The sequence below is a fragment of the Callithrix jacchus genome, chromosome 6 (genome assembly GCF_049354715.1).
Source record: "Callithrix jacchus isolate 240 chromosome 6, calJac240_pri, whole genome shotgun sequence".
Taxonomy (NCBI): domain Eukaryota; kingdom Metazoa; phylum Chordata; class Mammalia; order Primates; family Cebidae; genus Callithrix; species Callithrix jacchus.
Genome location: NC_133507.1, coordinates 11,523,375 through 11,551,230, shown reverse-complemented (window position 1 = coordinate 11,551,230; position 27,856 = coordinate 11,523,375). Strand labels below are relative to the sequence as shown.

Below are 27,856 nucleotides of genomic sequence, written 5' to 3'. Positions count from 1 at the left end.
CATAGTGTGATGTGTAAGTGTGTGTGGTGTATATGGAGTGTGTGTATGTATGTGTGGTGTGTATATGTATGTGGTGTGTGTGGAATGTATGTGTGGTGTGTGTGTGGTGTGTATATTGTGCACACATCCACATAGGTACACAATAAGTGACTTACATATGTGTGAATCAGGAGGACACAGGCATGGTTGTCTTGCTACTCTCCAGGACATTCTTTCAGCTGGTAAGGGGGGCTGTATGTTGTGTATATAGGAGGGAAGTGTATGTGCTGTGTGTGCTGTGTATAATGTGGCTGGTGTATGTCATATATGTGTATGTGGTGTGTGTGGTGTATATTGGATGTGTGGTGTGTATGGTACATATTGGGTGTGTGTGGCATGTGGTACATGTGATGTATGTGGTGTGGTGTGTGCGGTATGTGGTGTGTGTGGTGTATATTGGGTGTATGTGTGGCATGTTATGTATGTTACATACTATGTGTAGTATGTGGTGGGTATGGTGTATATTGGGGGGTGTGGCATGTGTGGTGTATGTAACATGTATGCAATGTGCGTGTATGTGGTGTGTGTATATGTGGTTTGTATGTAGTGTGTGTGGTATGTATTGGCATGTGTGGTGTATATGATGTGTATGTGTGGTGTGTGTGGCATGTGGTATATGTAAAATGTGTAGTGTATATGACGTGTGTATGTGGTGTGTCTGATATATATTGAGTGTGTGTTGTGTGGTATGTGGTGTATATAACATGTGGTGTATGCAATGTGTGTGTATGTGGTGTATGTGGTGTATGTGTTGTACAGTGGGTGTATGGTGGTGTGTGTGGTGTGTGGTGTATGTATAATGTGTGATGTATGTGATGTGTATGTGGTATGTGTGGTATGTGTTTGTGTGGTATATATTGGATATATGTGTGGCAAGTGTGGTATATGTAACATGTGTGGTGTATGCAATGTGTGTTTATGTGGTGTGTGGTATACATTGGGTGTGTTTGCAGTGTGTGGTGTATGTGATGTATGTGTATGTAGTGTGTGTGGTGTGTGGTATATATTGGGGTGTGTGTGGTGTGTAGCATATATAACATGTCTGGTGTATGTGATGTGTGTGTATGTGGTGCGTGTGGTATATATTTGGTGTATGTGTGGTGTAAGTGATGTGTGTGTATGTGATGGATGTATGGTGTATGTGATGCATATGTATGTGGTGTGTGTGGTGTGTGTTGGGTGTGTGTGGTAGTATGTTGCATATGTAACACGTGTGGTGTATGTGATGTGTGTGTATGTGATGGGTATGTGGTGTATGTGATGCATGTGTGTGGTGTGTGTCATATGTAACATGTGTGGCATATGTGATGCATGTATATGTCATGTGTGTGGTATGTGTTGGGGGTTTGTGGTGTGTGACATATGTAAGGTATGGATGTGATGTGTGTGTATGTGATGGGTGTGTAGTGCATGTGTGTGGTGAGGGGGTGGCTACTCACACTCAGAAGCTCTCCACTGTCCCCTTCCTAAGGAAGGCTATATACCAGTTGCCCAGGGCAACTCCCTGGGTATCCTGCCAGCCCACACCCTCCCTCAGCTGGGGAGCATAAGGCAGGAAGGGAAGGGGAGGTGGGAAGAACCTGGGGGACAAAGGACCTTTGTTGCCCTTCCTCACTCAGGCACAGTCTGGGGAAGACTTTGGCCGCAGCTCACACTAGAAGGCTGTTTACCAGACCTGCTGGAGTCTCTGAAGGGCAGCAGCCAGCTCACACCACATGCCCTGGATGGCCAGAAGGCACAGGAGACCACAGAGCATACAAGTGGGGCAAGAGGAAACCATCTATCAACAAACAGGGACCAGAGCAAATGAAGTTCCAACGTCTTGCTCACGCTCCTGCATGGCCAGGAGGTGAGTCTCCCTTTGCTGTGCTCAGCACTGGCTCTGAGTTCCTGGGGTAGTTGTGGATCATCTCAAGCCTCAGCTTTACAATCTGATGACTTGACCTCATGATAAGGTCTTCAAGCGCTGTGCAAACTAAAGGGACAGACTTGTTGACACGGATCTGATCAGAATGTATTACCATGGGAATCAAAACCAGATCAGGTCAGCAACCACTCTGTGAGTCTCTATTAAGCATTAGGCACTGGGTTAGGTGCTAAGTACTCAGCAACAAATAAGACAAGGTCGCTGCCTAAGAGAATTTCACCATTTCATCCAGAAGATGGGTGCATAATCTTGAGATTAGGTGCAATAATGCCCAGGGTGCCTGAGGATTAACCCAGGAGTTTAAGAAAAGCTTCTCTGGTTAATGCCTATAATCCCAGCACTTTGGAAGGCTGAGGTGGTGGATCACAAGGTCAGTTCAAGACCAGCCTGGCCAAGATGGTGAAACCCTATCTTTACAAGAAATACAAAAATTAGCCAAGTGTGGTGGTGGGCACCTGTAATCCCAGCTACTAGGGAGGCTGAGGCAGAGAATGGCTTGAACCTGGGAGGTGGAGGTTTCAGTGAGCTGAGATTGCACCACTGCACTCCAGCCTGGGCAACAGAACAAGACTCTGTAAAAAAAAAAGAAAAAGAAAAGGAAAGAAGGAAGGAAGGAAGGAAGGAAGGAAGGAAGGAAGGAAGGAAGGAAGGAAGGAAGGAAGGAAGGAAGGAAAAGCTTCCTGGAGAGGATCATGCCTTAATTCATACCTGAAAGCTGAGTAAGACCTGACCTGATGATGACAGGTAAAGAGGAGAATCCAAGGAGGAGGCAGGATTGCACAAATAAAGTCGTGGAAACTTAGATCCCTAGAGCATGTGGGGAACTGCCAGCAGCTTGGTCTTACAGGAGCACAGCACATGAGGTGAACAAATAAAGGGGATTTGGAGTCAGTAGGCAGGTCAGAGCATGGGGAGGAGTGTTCAGAGTAGCAATTTAAGGTATTGGTGAGACTGAATTGTGGCAGGTAAGAAGACAACTGGAGGGCATGGGAACTTTCTGGGTGACAAATGTAGCAAATCTGCTCAGGTTCTCCTAGATACAGTGGAGCACTAGACTGCTAGAACTGATATCTCAGTTTGGATGTTCCTGGAACACGGGATCAAATACATGATTCACCCCACTCCCTTGGGGGAGAAACTCCCTGAGAGGTATGATCCATGGCATCTTCTAAGCTGTAATTGTACAAACTCCAGACACCTCCATTACGCACCCAAATAGACTCGTTCAACTACTGTGTGGGAGAGAACTGCCTGCTCACAAGGCCTATTGCAAATTAGCCAACAGAGGCATCATTCATTCAGAACAGGCAGGGAGGAAGGCTCATATTAAGCCATGAGGAAAGGCTGACATACAGAGGGGATTAATCGTATCTTATAAACATAACGTTATCTCCATGACATGAGAAGGAGTCAAAAACTCCTCTGTAAGGCAATTCCCCACTGCCTAAAGCATCCCTCTGGAAAGCCTTAAATATTAACAAAAGGTTTCTCCTCTTTTTCTCTGTGAGTCCACCCTCCTCTCCATTAGAGATACCTGAGTATTGGCCCTGATGCTTGAAGAGTGATATGTACCACTAGCTGATGCAGTGACAGTACTCTGAGCCCTTCTTTTCACCTGCTTTTTCTTTGTGTTCCTGGAATGATTCTGGAATCTCCTGTAGCTTCTCCCTTAACTCCACATGAAATACTGACTTTATCGCTCAGTCTCTATTTTTACTACTTAGTCAAATGAGACCAACTTTTCTTCTCTTTTTATTTCCAAATTTAATCCAGTGGAAAATGAATATGTAACAAGGGATAATTGTTTATAGTCATGTCAACCAGGTCAATAGGACCCAAGAAAAATGCCAGTGTTTGGTCATGTTGCTAAAGAAATGATGACAGCAATACAGAGGTGTCTAAAACATTCCTCTTTCATCCAGGTAAAACAACAACCCGCCCAATCATCAACTGCCTACCTGAACAAAAAGTTACTGATTCATTGGTACAGTTCAGTCAGTTGGTACTATCTTTACATGGCCTAACCCTCTCTGCCTAGCCTTTGTCTTGTGATTCCTTGGTGACACTCAACAGAAGACCAAGTCCCTTTGACTATGTGAGACTCTGAGCACATTCAGAGAGGGGGACAGCCCCAGATATTAAGGCCATGACAGAGTCAATGGGAGTAGGAGAAGCCAAATTAGTCACTGACATGGTGTGGATGTGCTCCCATCCAAATCTCGAAGTGTAGCTTCCACAATTCCACCATGTTGTCAGAGTGACTGGTGGGAGGTAATTGAATCATGGGGGCGGGTCTTTCCTGTGCTGTTCTCCTGATAGTGAATAAGTCAGGAGATCTAATGGTTTCATAAAGGGGAGTTCCCCTGCATATCCGCTTTTTCTTGCCTGCCGCCATGTAAGACATGCCTTTGCTTCTCCTTTGCCATCTGCCAGGATTGTGAGGCCTCCCCAGCCATGTGGAACTGTGAGTCCATTAAACCTCTTTCTTTCATAAATTACCCAGTCTCCAGTATGTCTTTATTAGCAGCATGAAAGCTAACTAATACAGTCATCAAGAATACCACTGCTTAGAATCCTTCAGGGAGGCTCAAGTAATCCTGGCAAGTTGCCATTTCCTGCTTCCCAGCCCCATCCCTAGTCAAGCTTCACAGTCCATGGTTTGGGTGATGGTATTAGAGACTTGTACAGAAGTGCCAGGCATTTTCTAGTCATGGAATCTTTAATTCAAGGCCTTGCAGTTTTAAAAATCAGTACAGAGTTTGAAAAGACAATCACATTGCTTTTCTGGGGGGCATCCAGTATCTTCTCGTGGCTGTGTGGAGCATGAAAGAAGCTGAGCATACATGGCTCCATGAGATATCATAACCATGAGAATAACTGCACCTGTTTTCTGGGCTCCTGCACAGGTCAAGCACCCCCCAGAGGTCTATATGTATTAGCTTGTTTGACCCTCATCACAGCCTGGCAACAATTACACTTTCATTTTCTACACTTCATAGACTAGGAAACTGAGCTACAGAAAAGCTGGGAAACATGCTAAGCCTACACCTTAGTCAGTGGTGGAGCAGGGATTCAAAACCCTACAGTCATACTCTCAAGCAGCCCTGGCTTATTTGCTACATCTGCCATTCCCTGGTGTCACCTTGAGAAATGTTCTTCATCGTTTCAAGCCTTTATTTACTCATTGACATCATTGGATAATTAAATTTCCCTCATTGATTCTTTGGATTGGAGTGGTTCATGCATGCTTGGCAGAGGGGGCACCCCATATTGGCCCCCCAATACATTACCTGCATCTATCACTGTTTCCAGCTGGCCTTTACAGAGCACCCAGGCACATCATGGTTAAGGTGAATCACATGGATGAATCGTTCTGCCTCCATGTAGCTGGGTCACAGTGCCTGCTGTCCTTGGGGTTTGGCCCTGTGTGTCTTCCAATCCCAGTGTGAGTATGAAACCACTGGGCTTTTCCTCTATTTTGGCCCAGTTTAGGGGTCACACTAGCCTCTAGCCATGTTTTAATGTCAATGGAGGATGACTGCCTGTCCTTTTTAAGTGGATTCTTCAAAAAACCTAAAAAAATGTGGAGATTATGTTCCAAAGGCTATAATGTTCCAAAGGCTATAGTTGGATGGTCTCAAAACTCAATTTCTGAATTTAATAAATTCTTTCCTTCAGTTTCAGCTGCTCTGAAATGACTCCCATGTCTCCTGATATAATTTCTGGCTCACTATATAGCCTAAATATTGTAAGTACATCTATGCCTCTAATACTCCCCAGATTTACTGAGAATCCATCCAGTCATTTGTGTATGATGATAAAATATTTATTTATAGGAATAAGTTATTCCTATAAATATGTAAGATAACTACCTTACAAGTTTTCTCAGTAGGCTTAGTAGAGATGAACAGAGAGAGTTGGTGGCAGAGCCTTGTATACATTCTATAATGAAGTTTATAAAGACCCAACATTGGTTCTTCCAAGAACAATTATTTAGAAATAACATGCTTAGGAACATGGATGAAACTGGAAACCATCATTCTCAGCAAACTGACACAAGAACAGAAAACCAAATACCACATGTTCTCACTCATAAGTGGGTGTTGAACAATGAGACACAGGGAGGGGAACATCACACACTGGGGCCTGGGGAGTGGGGAGCTAGGGGAGGTGAGGGATTGGGGAGGGATAACATTAGGAGAAATACCTAATGTAGATGACAGAGCAATGGATGCAGCAATCCACTACCATGGCACATGCATAAATATGTAACAAACCTGCACAATCTGCGCATGTACCCCAGAACTTAAAGTATAATAAAAAATAAATAAATAAAATAACATGTTTTTTCCCACAGGCATCTTTTTCTTCCCATTTTATGTCACTGGAATTATCTATACTCCACTCCCTTTAAAAACAGCACTCCTCTTCCTGGTGGACACCAAAGCACTTTGAGAAGAAGGAGGAATGCATGTATTCCTAAACAATGAACTTCAGAGAAATTAACAGGCAAAGGACCCAGTACTACCAACATAAAAATGAAAATGTAAATTAAACCCAAAGAGAAATGGCTTCTTGGCTTGTCTGCCTAAAAGGGAGTCAATCTCACTTTGAATCAGATCACTCATTTTTTTCTTCAATATTTCAAAATGTAAAAATTTGAGATACAAATTCAAAGAAGTGACTATCTACATTTTCCACATCCCACTTATATCTTAGCCTATTTTAAACTACTTCTAACTTTTTGCATATTTTTTTAAAATTAAGAATTAGGACAATTATGGAAGAATATGTACATAGATAAAAGTGAAAAGATATTCCTTCTCTTAGAATCAGCCACCATGAATCCTTAGGAGGCCACTGAACATGTCAGCAAAGAGCAGGAACCAGGCAGAAGCCAGCCTGGCTGCTTCTGGGTCCTTCCTGGTCCAGTCATGTGTGTCCAGGCAGGACACAGTGGTGCCTCAGTTTCCTCACCTCTAAATGAAGATGATGATGATGATAGTACTTAACCCACAGGGGTACTGTCATGAGCTAACTCATGTAAAACACTAGAATATACTTGACATAAATGGTAAATAATATTACTATTATTATCATTGTTACTAAAGGTATATTTCTGTGCATAAACAGAGCTAAAAGGAAAGAAAACTAGTCAGAAAAACTATTATAAATGTTAGACCATTCTATAGATTCTATTTTATGAAAATTATTATATTTAATTTTAGCAGATTTGAATTGAAGTTGAAAATGAAAGGACTAATTAAAGAGACTTCACTTTGAAATAAATGTCTCCTTACCACACAAGTGTTATTTCCTAAAAGATCTTTCTAAGTGAAAAATGAAGATTAAGGAAAAAGTAACAGATCCATTTTAAACAAATCTTTATGCATTAGTTTTAGACGTGGGCTCTTAGCAATTCTGCCAAGATCCAATTGTTATTTTACGACATTTATAAATGATTTTCAGGCACATCATGTCTGCAAGATGATCTGTACCCATAATTTTTATAATTATTAATAACAAGTGTTTATACTTAAATGAATTCAATCCTCACTGCAAAGCCATTTAATACATTTTCTCCTGCTCACTTTATTTTTTCAAAATCCTTTGGTTAGATGAGACTTATATAGAGGTATTTGTTGTTTGTTTTGTTTTACATTTTTATTTATTTATTTTCAAAATTTGTTTATTTATTTATTGAGACAGAGTCTTTCTCTGTCACCCAGGCTGGAGTGCAGATCTTGGCTCACTGCAACCTCTGCCTCCCAAGTTCAAGCAATCCTCTCACCTCAGCCTCTTGACTAGCTGGGATTACAGGCATGTACCACCACGCCCAGCTAATTTTTGTAATTTCTGTAGAAATGGGGTTTTACCATATTGCCCAAGCTGGTCTCAAACTCCTGGGCTCAAGCGATCCACCCACCTCAGCCTCCCAAAGTGCTGTGACTACAGGCATAAGCCACCGCACCCTGCCTTGTTTTTTAATTTCCAAAGTGGTTCAAAGATATTCACTTCAGTTCTTTCATATTTGACAATGTTTCCTTATTATCTTTAGATTTTGATGCCACCTTGGCTATGAATAACCAAGTGACTCTTTTAGTGACTCATTTCGCCTTAAGACTTTTTTTTTTTTTTTTTTTTGTACAGGCAACCAGTGTAGAAAAGTCTGACGCCAGCTGAATTTTTTTCTTTGTAGTAGAAACTTTACTTTTCTGCCTGGATTCATGGGGGCGGGGAAAAAGCTATTTATAAAACACAATAGCTTAAGTAGTATGTGTCTCAGTGTTAAGAATTCTGGAACATTTTTAAAAAATATGGTATGGTTACTTGTTCTTTGAGAAAATTGTAAATATCAAACATATTTTTCCATTTGTAAGGTTTTTTGTTTTGTTGAGAGACATCACTTTACCTTATGTTAAATGGTGCACAAACATATTAGTTTCTCTCCTATTTTAATATTTTTGCCTTTATCATTTATAATTCCCAGTGATTATATTAGGTCTTTTCTTCATTAATTTGATTTTTTGGCTTTTCCCTGTTCTTTGGTGTTTCTAATTTATTTATTTTAAAATTCCTTTTCATTTTCTTATTAAGATACTATTTACATGCCATAAATTCACCTTCTTAATGCTGCTCAGTTCTTCATATTGATAGATAGTCATGTAACCAAGACCACAATCAATGTATGGAACAATGATTCATCTTCAAAATATTTGTTCACGCCCTTTTGTGGGTAGATTGTCCCTCACCAACGGGTCCTGGAAACCACCAATCTGTTTTTTGTCTGTATCGTTTTGCATTTACCAAAATGTTACATAAATGCGATCATATATTATGCAGACTTTGGCTTCTTTCATTTAGTGTAATACATTTGATATCTATCCATGTTGTTGCTGGCACCAGTAGCTTGTTCTTTTTGTTGCTCAATACTATTACGTTTTATGGATGTACCACGGTGTGTTTATCCATTCCCCTCTTGAGGAGCATTTGAGTTACTTCCAGTTTGGGTTGATTGCAAACATTTGCAACATATAAGCTTCTATAAACATTTTGGCTGTAAGTTTTTGTGTGAACACAGTTTTCATTTCACTTTAGTAAATCTTTTGCCTGTTTTACAACTGGATTTCTTGTTTTCTTATTCAATTTGAGTATAAGCTCTTTACTGCAGAAATGATCTGCAAGTATTTTCTCCCAGTCTGTAGTTATCTTTTTATATTTTTAACCAGATTTATGTGTGAGTTCAGTAACAACTGTGCTTTTACTTATGTCCTACCATCTGAATGTTCTATTCAACTGCCTTTGATCGTTTTATCTTGAGCTAACCTTAATTTTCATTCTTACTAAACTGCTCTATAGCACAAAATGATTGCTAATAATTTTCCTTCATCCTGTATTTTCTTCTTGGTTGGCCTTCTCTTATTTTTTACACCATGTTCCTCTGGCCCCTGCCCCCACATACATTGTACTTTTGCACCTGAAAGAGGTCATCTTGGTCATCATACTGCATTTTCCATCTGGCTTATGTTTGCCCAACTCTGATTAGGCACGTTGTTTGCTCTGATAAAGTCTGGGTTACTGTTTTCTGACTGATCTATAATTTTCAGATGAGTGAATATCTCATATTCCACTCCTTTTCTCTACCCCAAGAACACATTAGAGGTTTAGAGAATGCTAAATGAATGCTGCCAATGCATTAAACTATAAACTCCATTTTATTCCCCACTAAAACAAACAAACAAAAAAAACTCCATTGTATTTCCATATTTGGTATAACTAGGTGGAGGCCTTGGTTAAGTTCATTTACTGAGTGTCTAAAATTCCTTGCCAGAAGAGAAACTTCATCCTCCAATCATACCCAGTTCTCTGAAATTGGGTAGAAAGTGTGGGAGTACATTGTAAAAGCATACTTTTCAACTCTCCCCTGACCCCAGTCCTCCTTCTGGTCTCACCTTGTGTATGGTGCCTGTACGAGTACTGGGACCCAGACACCCTTCTCTACACCTCTCCAGCATCCAAGAAGTCACCAACAGGAGCTCCATCATTTCTCTCAATTCTATTCCCTTCCCCCGTTTCCAGGTACCTCTGTCTTAGAGCAGCCTCATTGGTGCGGATTGCTGGGAGAGCTCCCTAACTGGCCTTCCAACCTCCAGTGGTGCCTCCTTTCTGTTGATTCTTCACCCTGGAGTGCAAATATGACACAGTCCCTCCCTTGTTTAGACTCCATCAAATGTTCTTGCCTTCACGTCGGGTTCAGTCTCCATGAATGATCACACAAGACTCTCCGTGTGGCTCAAGTTTCACTGTGCTCATGTCCAGGCCTCATTACCTGCATTTCTCAAAACCCACAGTGCAATTCTAGACCTCAGTGCCTCAGCACATGCCACTCTCTTTTCAAAGCAGCCTGGCGTGCCCCACCTCCCTCTAATGCCTGCCTTTGCTGTCCCCTAACTCTTGATTTCCTTCTCTCAAAGCCCTTTCCCAAAGGCTATAATGCTAGCTGAAGTATCTACCTCCCCAAACTAGACTATGAAATGAAAGAAAATAGTTCTTTTACACCAGCCTTGCAACCAACAATTGTGGGCACTCAATAGGTGTAAAATGGGCCAGTGAAGGCGTGGAAGAAATGTTTATAAAACAAAAACCAGGAATCAATAAGATATTGTTATTGCAGTCTGGAAGACTGTACAGAGGAAAGGTGCCTGGAAGATTGGTACCTGTGCCTTTAGTGCCATGCCTCATGTCCTTCCAGCCAGAGTCATAGTATCCATTTTGCACTTATCACCTCATTCATTTCACAACTGCCCCTTTGCCAAAATATCCCCAGGATGCTGTCTACAGATCACAAAAGTGGTTATTCAGCTTATTTTGGGAAGCTAAACAGAAGCCCATTTCAATTTCGCTGTTCAAATAAACATTCTGCCTACTGGACTTTGATTCCAGCTGGAAACGGACCAGGTAGCTATGTATTCTCTCATGTTTGCAAGACAGGAAGTTGCTGGCCTTGCCAGTTACTCCTTTAGGTCAGCCAAAGACCAGGACAAATGTACATTACACACTGAGTATATAGCTGGGAAAAGTAAATATCAGAAGAAAACTCTGTGATCTTAAGAGCAATTCAAAGCATATAGCCCTGAAAAGCTCCTTGCAATTTGCATTTTTACTAATAGACCAACACATTAAGTTGGACTATTAACCCAAATGAAAGGTTTCAGATTTATTTCATTAGCAGATGGAAATTAAGTTGCAGAAACACAACCAGCACAGGCTAGAGTATATTTAATTTCATTTATGTTTAATTACACAAGAAATACATGAATATACTGTCACTATAAAAATTCAAACAATGCAGATAAAGCTAATGTCGCTCTTGACCATTCACTACTCCACTCAGTCCCCCTGCCTGAGAGTTACTGCTACTATCAATTTGAAGTATCATGAGGCACATACAGTACACACACACACTCATGTACACACACTGAGATATGAAAAATAACTATTTAAACTTAGCTTTGGCTGAAGCCCCAAGATAATAAATACTCTATTCTAAAGTAAAATACATTATGAAGGACACCAATGGAAATGACCAAAAATAGTTATGTGACTCTTAATTCCTGAACTATGTCAAGAACCTGAAAGGATTTTGAGAAGGACATTAGATGGAGAAAGGAATGCCTCCATTCCATGGAGGCAGAGAGAGATGATGCATTTTTGTTCTGCTCAAACCAAGAAAAGCTTCAATGGGACAATTTTAGAGCTTTGATACATACACGTCCCTGACACGGTTATATTTAGCCATCTTTTTCTGTGTGACTTTTGCATTTTTGTTTCCCAATAATCCCTTTCCTGTTCTAAAGGTTAGAAATATAGTCTGTTTTTCTAATGTTTTTATTGTCTTTATTGTTCAGGCACTTGGTTTGCCTAGCTTTTTGTTTTCATAGTGTGAGAAAGTGAGCTAACTTTACTTTTCCCCAAAGGGATAACAAATTATTTCAACATTGATTATTAAGTAAGTAGCCCTTCATTATACTCTGAGTTGAAGGCCACTTTTATTGGATACAAAAGTTCCAAATATTCGCTGGTCACTTTCTGAATTGTGTTCCATGGCACTGATCTATTTGTCTATTTCTTTAAGAGTGCATTTGTCAGACTTCACCTGTGCTTCTTTTTCTAGAGGTTGAGAACAGCACAAAAATAATGTTATACTTATTACTGTGTGTTTTCCAGATGATATCAGGCAAAGTAAAACCTGGGTCATGATGATGGCAGCACTGGTGTCTGACACAGACTCTTCCATGAAGGCAGGTCCTAAACTTGTTCTCACCCTCAGCCCCTCTGCATATAATTCTCAGTTTTCCCAGAAAGCATTTACCCTGTGCTTCAGAGAGACTATTTTTCTAACAAAGACATTTGCCACTTTCCAGTCCTTCTTTAGTCTCTCTAGGAGATGCCCAGTGGTACGCACCCACGCCTCCATCCCTGCCCCTGTCCTGCCACATGGCTGCCTCTTCTAAGGATTCCACCTTGGTCACTGAATATTCTCTGGAGGGCATAGTAATCTAGCCTTCCCATTGTTTCTTACTTCTTTTTGCAGCACTGTCTTCCTTAGAATCAGGCATAAAATTATAAGATTCCGACAGAAGACTCAGAGGACCCTGGCCCACAGCCCCCAGCAGACAGCCTCTCATGGGCATAGATACCCCTTCATCCATATGAACTGAGGACTGTAAGATATCCACAGCTTCAGTTATCATAGCTGGGACCTCGGCTTTACACCATAAAGTTTACCAGGAAACAAGCATTTGTTTACTCTTCTCGGCATGGGCACAATGCTGCATATTTATTTTATTTATTTTTTTGAGACAGAGTTTCCCTCGTATTGTCCAGGCTGGAGTGCAATGGTGTGATCTCAGCTCACTGCAACCTCCACCTCAGGTTCAAGTGATGCTTCTGCCTCAACCTCCTGAGTAGCTAGGATTACAGGTATGAGCTACCATGCCTGGCTAACATTTTGTATTTTTACGAGAAATGGGGTTTCACCATGTTGGTCAGGCTGGTCTCAAACTCCTGACCTCAGGTGATCCACCCACCTCAGCCTCCCCAAGTGCTGGGATTACAGGCATGAGCCACCTTGCCTCACCAATGCTGCATCTTTATGAGGCTTTTGTGAGGATTAAAGAGACCCTATATGCTCAGCTCACTGTAAGGGCTTACCAGGGACACTCACCTTTCCTCCCCACTAAATCAGGCTTACACCCAGAGGAAGCACTGCTTCTCCTCTGAAGCTTCCTCAACTGCAGCCTCTGTGCTCATTGTAAGGGTCTCTCTGTATTGACATATTTGTTTCTGGTCTTTTGTTTTTTCTCTATGGACAGACTTCTATTTTCAGAAGACACATATTTAAGTCACAATATTCTGGACTCTGGCTTAGTTAGAACAACCATCTCTTGATTGTCTGTGGAAAGTGAATCAGGAACACCCCAGAGAGCTGGCCCTGGACATAATTCACAGCTTCATTTAATTATTATCATCAAAGTTAATGAGGGCCATAAACTGTTTCATAACATACCAGTGGGCGGTATGATTAGAGGGAAACCTGGACACCTCACCATAAAACTGGCACAGCAGAAAAGCCTCAACCAAACAAAACCTTCTTATGAAGAAAAAGGCAGTGAAACTATGTTCAGTTTGATGAACCTTTCACACTTGGCAAAATGAATGTTAAGTCAAAAGAACAATGAAGTTGTGAGCTGTTTTTTTAACTCAAATTTTTATTTCAGGTCAAATTAGCAATTTTGTTTGTTAAGTGTAAAGAGAGCTTTTGGTTAGCTGTTTAGTTATAATTTTATTTCACCCACTTCTATAAAGGCTTTGAGGCTACTTGAAGTAAAGTCCTGTAGACAAGAGAGTATTACATTAAAAGAGAGAAAGAAAACTTAGAAAGAAGATAGAAGAGAGATAATTGCATAGAAACATGGCTAATATCATGAACAGGCCCCTATAGGGACTCCTCTGTATAGGTCTGTGTGAGTGTGAATAATACATTCAATAAATATATTATCTGGACTGCTTTTAAAGTTTTACTCTTGGATTCCTGAAATAATATTTCTATGGATTTGCCTATTCTGGATGCTTCACATAAATGGAATCATTCATTATGTAACCCTTTGTGTCTGTATTCTTTCATTTAGCATGATGCTTTCCTGGTTCATCCATATCATAGTAAGCATCAGTATTTTATCCCACTTTAAAACTCTGTAATTGTTTATCTAATATATTTAGTATATGTATGTGTATATTGATTTTGTTTATTGATTTATTTATTTATGAACATTTGGGTTGTTTCTTCCTTTTGGCTATTGCAAATAGTGCTGGTATGAACATGGACATACATATACCTGCTTGAGACTCTGCTTTCAGTCCTTTTGGATACATACATCAGGGTGGAATTACTGTATCATATGGTAACTCTATGTTCAACATTTTAGAAAGTGTTTTCCCCACTCTGGGTGAAAAAAATACAAACACAAACCGTGGAAAAAACAAACTGCTTTTCCTCTGCTCCCATATCAAAACAATTACACAGAAGAGTTCTGTGACCAAATGTGTGTGGGATTTTCTCCTACACACCAAGAAAGAAATCAGTTCTGCAGCAGATACCAGCTGGGTATCCTCTAATTCAATTCAATACTGATACTATCTACCTAGAGTTAGTGTACTGTCCACAAGTTAAGGACTCAGTCCTATAAAACTGCTTCCACCCCACTTCTGATACCAATCACAAGCACAGGTTGTTTTGCCCACACTTCTGAACTGCTGGCTATAAATAGAGAGTCACATGATCTCCTCTTTAAATTTGATTAATTTGCTAGAGGGGCACACAGAAGTAAAGGAAACACTCAAGTTCACTAGTTTACTATTAATATAAATGATATTACAAAGGATAAAGATGAAGAGATACACAGGGCAAAGTACTAGGGAAGGGGCTCAGAGCTTTCATGCCTTCTCTGGGCATTCCACCCTTCAAAAACATGTTCAGCTATCTAGAAGCTCCTCAAACCAGTCATTTTTAGATTTTATGATTGATTAAACCATTGGACATTAGTGATCAACTTAGCCTTCAACCCCTTTTCCCTCCCCAGAGATTGGGAGATGGGGTTGAAAATCCAACACTCGAATCATTTCTTGGTCTTTCTGGGGGCCAGCCCCTATGATATAGTTTGGCTGTGTCCCCACCCCACCAATTCTCATCTTGAATTGTAGCTCCTGTAATCCCCACTTGTCATTGCACTTGTCAAGGGATGGGCCTGGTGTGAGGTCATTGAATAATGGGGGCAGGTTTTTCCTGTGCTGCTCTCATGATAGTAAATAAGTCTCCTGAAATCTGATGGTTTCTTAAAGGACACTTCCCCTGCACACACTCTCTTGCCTGCTGCCATATAAGACATGCCTTTGCTCCTCCTTGACCTTCTGCCATGATATGGAGACCTCCTCAGCCATGTGCAACTGTGAGGCCATTAAACCTCTTTTTCTGTATAAATTACCCAGTCTCAGGAATGTTTTCATTAGCAGGATGAGAATGGACTAACACACCCCATTTGAAGCTACCTATAGCTGTCAGCCATTAACAGTGTCATTCCATTACCACAAAACAAGACATCACTTGGGAGATTCTAAGGATTTTAGAAGTTGTATGTCAGAAAACAGGCCAAAGACCAAATATATATTTTACAGTATCACACCCACAATACATGTCTAACAGGCAATTAATCATACAACAAAAGTGTGGAAAAACAAAAGTTTATAAGTCAATGTATGTCGCACACACACAGGCTGCCATCTGCCATCCTAAATTCCCATGATGGTGACAAGTCCTCCTGGTGTTCTAAGTATAGCGCAGGCCCCAGCAAAAGGAACAATAGGGATGGTGTGTTTCCACTAATCTTTCATTCCCTCCCAGACACATGTGATACCAAACTTTGAACTTTTGATGATAAGAGCCATGTACTGAATTTCCCTGCTGCCTCAAGTTTAGCCAAGAGCAAACTCCAACTCCCTTAATTGCTTATTACTAACTAAGAGATGAAATGTACAGCATGATTGTATAGGATACTGGCATACTTCCCAGGTCATTCTAAATGGCAGCCTTCTAGATATGCAGACACTTAAAAAGAAATGGCAGGCGTTTCTGGGGCCAAGGGTTCTAGGTTGGCATGTGACCTCACCCAGAGAGCTGAGCCCTCTGTGCAGGCTGCATCCAGGTCAGGGGGTCAGACAGAGTTTGCTGCAAAGCAAGCTGATGAGGAATATGTTGGGGAGTCTTGGAGAGTCTGCTGATGCTGCCACATCAGGCCACTAACTTTTCTGATTCAGAGCTCTTTAGTTACAATAAATATCCTTCTACTTAAATATATTTAGGGAGTTTCTTTCAGCAAATCTATTAGAGACAAAATGAAAATCGCAGTCCTGAGAGAAGAGAACTAGTCATTTACAAAATTTTGATTCTCATTCTTAAGCCACTGGGCCACAGTTGAAAGAAAAGCATAAAGTGTCAGATGGAGAGCCCACCACCGGGCCAGCATGAAACAAGTACTGGGTATATTCAGTAGCCAGAAATCACTAATACATTCCTATCCCTCCCTTTTTCCTATTTCCTGCATAGCTAACTTCCTGCTCCACAGACATCTTAAGAAGAGTAGACCCTCCCTCAATATCAATTGTGATTCCTCATTACAAAAAGCCAAAGGAAGTTGAGTCATCTTAGAATCTCATTACAATATGATAAAGAATCTAACCTTAGTTCCTCCAATATATGTTTGTGTATTTGAAAGTAAGTTTTGATATATGAGAGATACTGTCCTTACTCTTTTTTATTTACACAAATGCAAGCTCTTGCCTTTCTCAAAAAAGCAAGTACATAGAGAAGTGGTTTCTGGATCTCCGACTATACCAACAGAGAAAATAATTAGAGTCAAAGTTTGATGGACAAGCTATTTAAATTAGATGTCCATCCTCTGATTCCAGGCACTATGTAGACTCACAGTGGAGAAGCTGGTCTTACAGCTGTTACAACATCGGCCAACCCATTTCATGGGGCCTGGCCTAGTTTTTAAAGGACGTCAGTGTTTAGTAGCCAAGGCCTCATTGTTCTCTTCTCTTGGGAAAATCTCTGAGGCATTGTCTAACAATATGCAAAGTTGAATTTTTTCTGACTGAGTCATTCTTTTGTTGAGTCCAGGAAATCAAAGAGAGCAACATCAGTCTATGCTGAAAATGTGTAGTACATTGTGATTACATCATACATCAGGAGGCTTTGAATCTGTTGATATGAAGGTAATAGATAGCCCATATTAATGTGACATAGTTACAAGTAAATACAAAGCAGGGGGTAAGAATATTTGGAACATATAGGTGAGCTCCGAGGACCCAGCCAGGAACCTTAGTGACCTCATAGATTCCCCTAGGATAACAAATGACAGAATCTGACCAGCTTGCTTGACATATCATACAGGAGATATGTCTTCATCTCTGATCATCTGACATGCTATCCAGACTTTTCTACTATGCCATATTCACCTTTTTATAAGGAGACTGGTTTTTTCCTCCAATTTTGGAAAAATGGGGGAAGTAAGTGATGGATTCCATGCACAATTGCCTGCATTCTTCCCCTTCCCTTCCGTATCCTGGTGGGATTGATTCTCCGTCTCTACCGCAGAACCCTCATATTTTTGACGTGAGATATACCCATAAGAAGAAGTGTTGTGCTCACTTTGGCAGCACATATACTAAAACTGGAATGGTAAGAGAAAATTAGCATGGCCCCTGTGCAAGAGCGACATGAAAATTTGTAAAGTGTTCCATTTAAAAAAAAAAAAAAAGATAAAAAGAAGCAGTGTTGATTAGATAAAAGTAATACACCATGGAATATTATGCAGCAATCAGAAATGATGAGTTTGTGTCGTTTGTAGGGACATGGATGAATCTGGAGAACATCATCCTCAGCAAACTGACACAAGAACAGAAAATGAAACACCGCATATTCTCACTCATAGGCGGGTGATGAAAAATGAGAACACATGGACACAGAAAGGGGAGTACTAAACACTGGGGTCTATTGGGGGGAAAAGGGGAGGGCCAGTGGGAGGGGGAGGTGGGGAGGGATAGCTTGGGGAGAAATGGCAAATGTGGGTGAAGGGGAGAAGGAAAGCAAAGCACACTGCCATGTGTGTACCTACACAACTGTCTTGCATGCTCTGCTCATGTACCCCAAAACCTAAAATCCAATAAAAAATTTAAAAAAAAAAGTAATACTAGTGACAGTAGGCAAGATACAAAACAGTGCAAAAATCAGTAACATTCCCTTATAGCAACAACATCCAAGTAGAGAGCCAAATCAGGAACACGATCCCATTCACAATAGCCACAAAAAGAATAAAATACGCAGAAATACAGCTAACCACGGAGGTGAAAGACCTCTACAACAAGCATTTCAAAACACTGCACAAAGAAACCAGAGAGGACAGAAACAAATGGAAAAGCATTCCATCCTCATAGAGAGGAAGAATCAAATTGTCAAAACGGCCACATTACCCAATGTAATTTATAGATGTAATGCTATTCCTATCAAACTACCAATGACATTCACAGAATTTGAAAAATCTGTTTTATCACATGGAATGAAAAAAGAGCCAGAATAGCCAAGGCCATCCTAAACAAAAAGAAAACAGCTGGAAACATCACATTACCTGACTTCAAACTAGACTGCAAGACTACATTACCAAACCATCATGGTACTGGTACCAAAACAGACACATAGACCAGTGGAACAGAACACAGAGCCTGGAAATCATGCTGCACACCTACAACTGTCTGATCTTTGCCAAATTTGATAAAAATAAGCAATGGGGAAGGGACTACCTTTTCAATGAATCGTGCTGGGATAACTGTCTAGCCATATGCAGAAACTGAGACTGACTCCTTTCTTACACCATACACAAAAATAACTTGAGATGGATTAAAGATTGAAACATAAAATCTAAACCTATAAAAACTCTGGAAGATTACCTAGGTAATAACGTTCTGACCTGGCAAAGATTTTATGTTAAAGATGCCAAAAGCAATTGTAAAAAAAAAAAAAATCAACAAATGGGACCTAATTAAACTAAAGAGCTTCTGCACAGCAAAAGAAATTATTGATAAACAGGCAACTTACAGAATGGGAGAAAATATTTGCAAAATATATATCTGACAATGGTCGAATATTCACAATCTGTAAGGAACTTAAACAAATTTACAAGCAAAAACAACCCTATGAAAAAGTGGGCAAAGGATATGAATAGGCACTTGAGAAGAAGACATACATCTGGCCAACAACATATGAAAAAGTGCTCAACATCACTAATCATCAAAGAAATGTAATTCAAAACCACAAAGAAATACTACCTTATGCCAGTGAGAATGGTTATTACCACAAAGTCAAAAAGTAACAGATGCTGACTGGATTATGGAGAAATGGAAACCCTTATCCACTGCTGATGGGAATGTAAATTAGTTCAGCTATTGTGAAAAGAAGTCTGGCAATATCTCAAAGAACTTAAAACAGAACTACCATTTGACCCAGCAATCCCATTATTGGGTATGTAACTAAAAGAATATTAATCATTCTACCATAAAGACATATGCACATGAATGTTCACTGCAGTGCTATTCACAATAGCAAAGCCATGGAATCAACCTAAATGCTCATCAATAGTCAACTGGATAAAGAAAATACAGTACATATGCTGGGCATAGTGGCTCACACCTGTAATCCCAGCACTTTGGGATACTGAGGCGTGTGGATCACCTGAGGCCAGAAGTTAGAGACCACCCTGACCAACATGGGGAAATTCTGTCTCTACTAAAAATACAAAAAATTAGCTAGGTGTGGTGGCAGGTACCCATAATCTCAGCTACTCAAGAGGCTGAGGCAATAGAATCTCTTGAACCCAGAAGATGGAGTTTGCAGAGAACTGAGATCACTCCATTGCACTCCAGACTGGGCAACAAGAGCAAAACTCTGTCTCAAAAAAAAAAAAAAAAGAAAAGAAAGAAAATATGGTACATATACACAATGGAATACTATACAGCCATAAAAAAGAGTGAGATCATGTTCTTTGCAGCAGCATGGATGGAGCTGGAGGCTGTTACCCTAAGCAAACTACACAGAAGCAGAAAACTAAATACTGCATGTTCTCACTTACAAGTGGGAGCTAAACGTTGAGTACATATGGATACAAAGAAAAGAACAGACACTGGAGCCTACTTGAGGGTGGATCATGGGAGGAGGGTGAGGATTGAAAAACTACCTATTTAGTATTATGCTTATTATCTGGATGGTTAAATAATTTGTACACCAAACATCTGCAACATGTAATTTGCCTATATACAAACCTGCACATATACCCCTGGACTTAAAATAAAAGGTTTTTTTTAAAAAACAAAAACAAAAACAAAAAACAGTAGTGTCTACTTATTGAGGACATACTATGTGCCAGGTTAAATGCTTCACAGACATTTGGCACCAGAGGGTAACTAGAAAGCTAAGTCCAATTCTGTCATTATAAGCATATAAAACTACACCACTGAAAACCACTTCATGAAATACTAGTACACCACACTGTGGAAAACAGTGCTGCAGTGGAAGCCTGTCATTTATTAATTGTCATCTATTTACCAGAGATGTTTTAGTGAACCTAGAAATTCATTTTACTAATGCCTTAAGGACTGAATAAAAAATGATTATTTTTGCAACTCTTGGAGGATATTCAGAAAGTTAGTTCCAATGCGTCTGGTAGTCTGAATCTGGCTAGTGATGCCAGAGAGCATCTCTTGTATACACTGGACGTATCAGAGGTTACTTAATTTAATCTCCAAAACACAATGGGTTTCAAATGAGGAATCAAGGTTGCAAACAGGCTGAGTAACTTATCCCTGATCACATCAATAATACATGACAGAGTCAATTTTTCCACCCACACATAGGGGAGTAGTCCTCTCTCCAAGGCTGGCTAAGAAGCCCTTCTCTGAGTTTTAGATAGTTCCCACCGACCCTTTCTGTCAACCCCAAAGCCAAGAAGTTGAGAAAAGCTGGCATTTGGGGTCTTGTTGGAGTCTGACCTCCAAAAAGCAGCTATTGGCACTCCCTAGCTAAAAGCTTCTCATTTCTTAAGACCACTTATTTGGGTTGCATTGCAAAGGCCAGCTGGGGCTAAAACAGGCAAATTCATGCTCCACAAAAAAATATGATCAGATTATTTAGAAAACTCAAGAAATAAGAAGAGGAGCCACATTTAATGGGAAAAAATTAGCAATAACATTTGAGAAGGGCTTTGACCTGCATTTCCTAATATATCAGGGCAGAACTTGGTGACTCATGACACAGAATCATTTTCTTTGGAAAAGTATTTCAGATTTTTCCAGAAACATTCACTTAACTTGGTGTTTTTTTTTTTAATGTACTCCAAAACACGTAGTTCGAGTTGATTTTGAATGTCAAGGTCAACCTTCCTTTGGATCTGTGGGAAAACTTCATATAGCACAGGACAATAGAATGCTCTTTCTTCTCAGGATCATGGAAAGACTTTTCTCATCAACTTCTACAGGGCAAACATCACAGAAAAGACATTCATCCCACTGACTCACTCAGGCTCTTTAAGCATCAGTAGATAGCTGTCTCTTTCTTTTTATTTTTGAAAAATCTATTGTGAAGTATTTCTCACAACAGCATGGAGGAACCGCCCCCATGATTCAATTACCTCCACCTGGTCTCTCCTTTGATATGTGGGGATTATGGGAATTAGGCAGAATTATAATTCAAGATGAGATTTGGGTGAGGACACAAAGGCTAACCATATTAATTTGTTTCTAATTTTTTGCTATTAGAAATAAAGATGACATATACATTATTCTATGTGTTTTCTTGGATGCATATGTGAGATTTTCTCTAGCATATCTTCTTAGAAATGTAATTGCTGGATCACATGCTTATTTTCATCTTTATAAGATATGGCCCCACTGATTTACAAAGTGATTGTACAAATTTTCCTTCCAACCTAAAACGTTTGAGTTTCTGTTTTTCTATATCCTCACCAACACTTAGTATTTTCAGTCAATTTCTGCCATTTGACTATTATAAAACATTATCTCACTGTCTTTTCAATTCACATTTTCTGATTATAATAAGGTTGAGGGTTTTTTTAATGTCTTTGTGAAACATTTGGGTATTTCCTTCTGCAAATGATGTGTTTATATAATTTCTCCATTTCTCTAGTGGCATCATTGGGTCTTATTATCCATTTTTAACTATCCTTTATATATTGCAGGTAGACATATTGAAAATCTCTTATCCATGTCTATAATTTTCTTTTCCTTTTTTCTCTACTGTGTCTTGAAGCACAGTAATATTTTAAAATGTTAATCAAGTTTAATTTATCTTCATGTTTGTTCTCTTTGTACCTTTAAAAGAAAAACAATCTCCCCTACCCCAAGATCACAAAGATATTTTACTTTACATTTTTATAGAATAATAAAAGATTTTATTTTCATATTTTAGATTATTACCCATATCATTGATATTTGCATATAGCATGAGATACGGATAAATTTTATTTTTTCATAATAGATAACTGTTTCAAAATCATTTGTTAAATAGACCATCCTTTCAACACTGATTTATAATACAATCTCTGAGATACCAGTTTCGTATAATTATGAGTAAAGTTCTGGGTCATGTATTTATTTCATTGGTTTGTAGATCTGGCCTTGTGTCCAAATCACAGTGGCCCAATTACTATAGTTTCAAAAAAAATTTTTTTAGATGGGGTCTTGTTGTGTCACCCAGGCTGGAGTGCAATGGTGCAATCATAGCTCACTGCAGCCTTGAACTCCTGGGCTCAAGCAATCCTCCCACCTCAGCCTCCCAAGTAGCTAAGATTACAGATGTGAGCCATGTAATGGCTAATTTTTTAAATTTTTTGTAGAAGTGGGGTCTCATTGTGTTGACCAGGCTGATCTCCAACTTCTGGCCTCAAGCAATCCTCCAGCCTTAGCTTCCCAAAGTGCTGGGATTAAGGTGTGAGCCACCTTGCTTGGCTTCAAAATAATTCTTGATTTCTGGTAAAACATGTTTTTCTATATTAGTCTTCAAAACTGTCTCAAAAAGTGCAATTATTAGCACTTTTCCATGTTTTCAAATCAGTTTTTCGATTTTTACATAATATTTTTATATTTCAATTGGGGTTACATTAGACTTTTAGATTAATTTGGGAAGAGTAAAAATTTTTGAGATTTTGAGTCTATCTATAAACATAGTTTATGTCTTCCATTGATTTTTATTTATCAAATAAATTTCAGTACTTATTTAGATTCTTTATAAATATAATTTCCAACTCTTTAATTTGTTTCTGGAAACCTTATACATTTTGTTGCTATTATAAATGGTCTCTTTTTAATGGTAGTTTTGTTTGTTAGTAATATGTATCACTGTGACTGCTTTTGTAAAAATTAATCTGATTTTCATCAGAATTTCTAAACTCTCATTAATAGAGTGTGTCTTGAGTTTTTATGTATGTAATAATGTCATCCTAACAATATTATAATATTGTCATAATAATAATAATAGCTTTGTGGGTTTTTTCCAAGCACTTATATAACTTTTTCTCTGATAGCTGGCTATAATCTATAGAACAATTTTGCACAGAAAGAGTGATTCTAGGCATATTTTTCTGATATCTAAAGGAATTTTTATTAAATATGTTCTAGGTTCTTGGTAGCTTCCTTTTATCAAACTTACTAAATATTATTTTTTAACAGGAGTAGGTGTTAAATTTCATCATGATTTTTAAAGTTATAAATATAATTTTGTTTATATATGTAATATATATTTCTTAACAATTAATTAGTGTCACAAATTGCATAGAGACATTTTCAAATATTCAACAATCCTTGTATAGCTGAGATGGACACAGCTTGATCATGTGGATGGTAGTTCAATACCTTATTTTTATTGACTGTATATGTGACAACTGACTGGTTGCCTACCAGACAGACATCCCCCTGCCAACCCCTGAAAATTTTAATTAGTCCAAGTCAATTATTTTGTTTTCAATTTTTTGACACATGAAGGGAAATCTATTTGGGAAGAAAGAGGAAAATGTTTCTGAGGGATATTACTTTGAGATTAAAAAAAGAGAGAGAGAGAGTATGTCTCTCTTCTAGCCTTTGGACATTGTTATATACGGATGTGATGCCTGGAGCTGCTGCCACCTTGTTTGCTGTCATACACAACTCTTTTGCTACCTTTCCACAAAAACAAACAGGTGAAGGATGGCACAGAAGGAGGACTGAATGGACCTGGCCCCTTGAGTACATTGCTGAGGCACTGAATTAATCCATCCCTGGAACTGTTCCCACCTATGAACTACTTTTTGTCAAATAATAAATATCTTGTTATTTAACCCATTTTGAATAGTATCTTTACTAACGTAAAGCTAAAAGCATTCTTATGAATATCCTGGTCTCTCTTGTTAATCTAGAGTTTGGTTCACCCATTTAGTCACATATATCTAATAAGTACAAATGAAGCTGACCACATGCCAGACACTGCATTCAGGACTGAAGACAGAGGGGGGTTCTCCTTTCCAGGAACTCACAGCTTGGGAATGGAAACAGACTTTCTGCAAATAATCACAATTCAATACTAAACACCAATCCCATTACAGCAGCTCCACCCTCATGAACTCATCCAAACCTAATCAGCTTCTAAAGGACCCACCTCCTCCTGCCATCCCATTGCAGGGTAGGCCTTCATCACATGCATTTTGGGGGGACATAAGCATGCAGCCCATAACACGACCTACGGATGAAAGGTGTTAATTTCTTACCTCTTTAAAAATTCTCCACTCAGATATTATCTTAATTGTGACAACAGAGAAACAACTCCTTAATATTGTTTTAATGTATAAATAAATAAGTTCTGAAAACAGCTTTAAGGTTTTGCCTGTTGATCTTTTCACCTATGGGTTTTAGTTCATAAGTTCAGTCTGGTTTGGTCAGAACTTTTTTGTTATTTACCGGTTTTTGTTCATCCTCTACCTAGTTAAAGTAGAGGATAAATGATCTTCAAACACAAGATGTCCACCTATCTTATAAATATGGATGTTATTGTTGCTTTGCTTTTATTTTTCATCTTTCTTTAAATAAAATAAATGTTCTTCAATGAGAAAAACTGCATTCCATTTTTGTTCCTCTTCTATTCTGAACACAGAGCATGTACTTGATAAACACTGGGTAACTGCAATTCATAGACCTCAAAGGTTCTGAATAACTGCGGAGGTCAGATGTAAAGCCATGGAATAATAAATCAAAGGCACAGTGTGCATAACAGTATGATGAAAAGTTAAATTTCTAGGAGAAATGATAGTTCCTAAAACAGTGGTTTTTAAATCTGTTTGTTTGGGGACTACCCAGGAACTCTAAAAATGACATATTGAGTGGTATATTTATAATTTGACTTCTAAAATGTGTCATGGTAAGTTTACAAGTTACAGAGAATATGCCTTTTTGGTATATTGTCAATACTGACTTTAAAAAATAAAGTTGAGCTTTCATTTTAAATATATCTAATAGAATTTAGATACCATGATGATAAAATCCATCAAGCATCTATTTTTAAAAATCTACAAACAAATTCCTCTTTTAATAGACAGAAATTTTATTTTTTCTTCTTGAGCTCTTATTTGTATTACACTCACTTGGCATAATTTTATTTCTCTGGGTTAACTTACTACAGTTATTCATAGTATACAATATATATTATTCATAAAATTTTATTTAAAATGCATATTTAGTGAGATAGATACAGTTTTAAAATTATTTTTTATATATTGCTAAAATGGGGTAAAATTAGCTCTCAGGGGCCGGATGCAGTGGCTCATGCCTGTTATCCCAGCACTTTAGCAGGCCGAGGTGGGCAGATTGCTTGAGGCCAGGAGTTTGAGACCAGCCTGGCCAACTGGGTGAAACCCTGTCTCTACTAAAATTACAAAAATTAGCCAGTCGTGGTGGCGCATGCCTGTAATCCCAGCTACTTGGAAGGCTGAGATGGGAGAATCACTTATCACTTATTACTTGAGCCCAGGAGACAGAGATTGCTGTGAGCCAAGATAATGCCACTGCATTCTAGCCTGGGCGACAGAGTGGGACTCCATCAGAAAAAGAGAAAGAATTAGCTATCAGTACTATCTTTTACTTTGATAGATCTACCTACAGAGTAAATGTTTGCATATGTAAGTAAATAGGAATGAAATTAGTCCTATTATGGCAGTTGCTCATTTTTTAAAACTTCAAACCATATGCCAAAAATCACATAGTAATCTGTTTTCAAAAAATATTTTAATGACCTACCAGCTCTCAACTCAATGAGACCTTTCGTCATCATTGAGATCAGGGAACTAGATTCAGCCTACTTGCAAAAGGGTGTGTTACCCACACCTTTGCTTGTCAACATCAATAGTTTACAGTTGTCCTTGCTTAGTGCCCCTGAAGGTTTGCCATACTGGATCCATGCAAAATGGTAAGATTCTAGATGGATATTAGGTGGACAGTCTCCTGTAACATGGGAGAAGGGTGATTTTGAAGGGGGAGGCAGGAAAAGAGCAGCAGAAAACAACCACGTTCACAGGCAGGTCAACTTGTGAACAGTGCACGTTGCAAGGTTGATTTTTTTTTATTAGAGATAGGGTCTTGCTTTGCTACCCAGTCTGGAGTGCAGTGGTGCAATCATAACTTACTGTAACCTTGAATTCCCAGGCTTAAGAGATCCTCCTTTCTCAGGCTCCCCAGGTGCTGGGACTATAGGTGCATGCCACCACCTCTGGCTAATAATTTTTTGTAGAGATGGGATCTTGCTATGTTGTTCAGGCTGGTCTCAAACTCCTAGCCTCAAGCAATCCTCCTGCCTCTGCCTCCTAAAGTGCTGGTATTACAGGCACGTACCACTGCTCCTGGCTAGTTGATGTGTTTGTTGTTGTTTTTAAATCAATACCTACTCTTTCTGAATGTTCAGGGATAGTCCCAGCAGGAAGATCAATGAGGTAGAAACCTTGGAGAAAGCTTCACGAAGGAGTCTTGAGCTGAGCCCAGTGACAGATGAAATTTAGAAAAGCATAGAATGGTTGGCACAAAAGGAACAAAGGCCTTGACTGCAGAGTCCTAATTGTGGATGCCTGAAGACAGTAGCTTAGAAATACCCACTGTTAACCCTTTGTCTATCTATCATCACAGAGTCTACAGAGATAAACAATATGAGCATGACTGTAGATCAGAGATACAAAACAAAACAAAACTCAAATGCTTAAAAGAACCAGGCAGGTCACAAAAAGCGAAGCAGCTACTGGGAGTATATCATAGTGCAAGGTATGCATTAAGGAAAGTTGTGCCAGTCAACTGGTCAGCCTCTGCTCAGCATAGTGGAAAGATGAATGCAGCATTGAAGGTGTTTCTATGTTTTCAAGAGAAGTGGAAATCTGAACTGGAATGTCAACTTCTGAAATGGACAAGACACAACATATTCCTGGCCTGTATCTGTCCTCTGGACATCACTTTGCTACCTCTGCTTTGAACTGTAACTTTAACCACAGATCAAGCCAGAATATCAGAAAGCATCAAAGCTGACTTATTTCATCCTGTATAATGGGAGATGCCCAGAACAGATGCTCAATCCATATTTGGCAGCTGAATGGAAGTCTACCTTTAGAAGGCCCTCCTTGACTGCCTTCTAATTAAGAGGTGGCTGGAGACTCATTTTACATTCAAGAGTAGAGTCCAAAATTGCAGCACCAAGTGTCTTTT

The 27,856-nt window shown here is 39.2% G+C and overlaps 2 long non-coding RNA genes and 1 other non-coding gene across 11 annotated transcripts in view; 2 read left to right on the top strand and 1 right to left on the bottom strand.

The window, feature by feature from the left end:
* Positions 1 to 27,856, bottom strand: part of LOC118154464 (uncharacterized) — a 924,399-nt gene that overhangs the window by 579,466 nt on the left and 317,077 nt on the right. The gene's annotated exons all lie outside the window — the stretch shown is intronic.
* On the top strand, positions 1,661 to 22,368 carry LOC144576778 (uncharacterized). The gene is made up of 3 exons (XR_013519233.1): positions 1,661 to 1,888; positions 5,645 to 5,714; positions 17,935 to 22,368. It is a non-coding gene; the product is annotated as an uncharacterized LOC144576778 (long non-coding RNA).
* Positions 17,728 to 17,833, top strand: LOC118154938 (U6 spliceosomal RNA). The gene has a single exon (XR_004745190.1). It is a non-coding gene; the product is annotated as a U6 spliceosomal RNA (small nuclear RNA).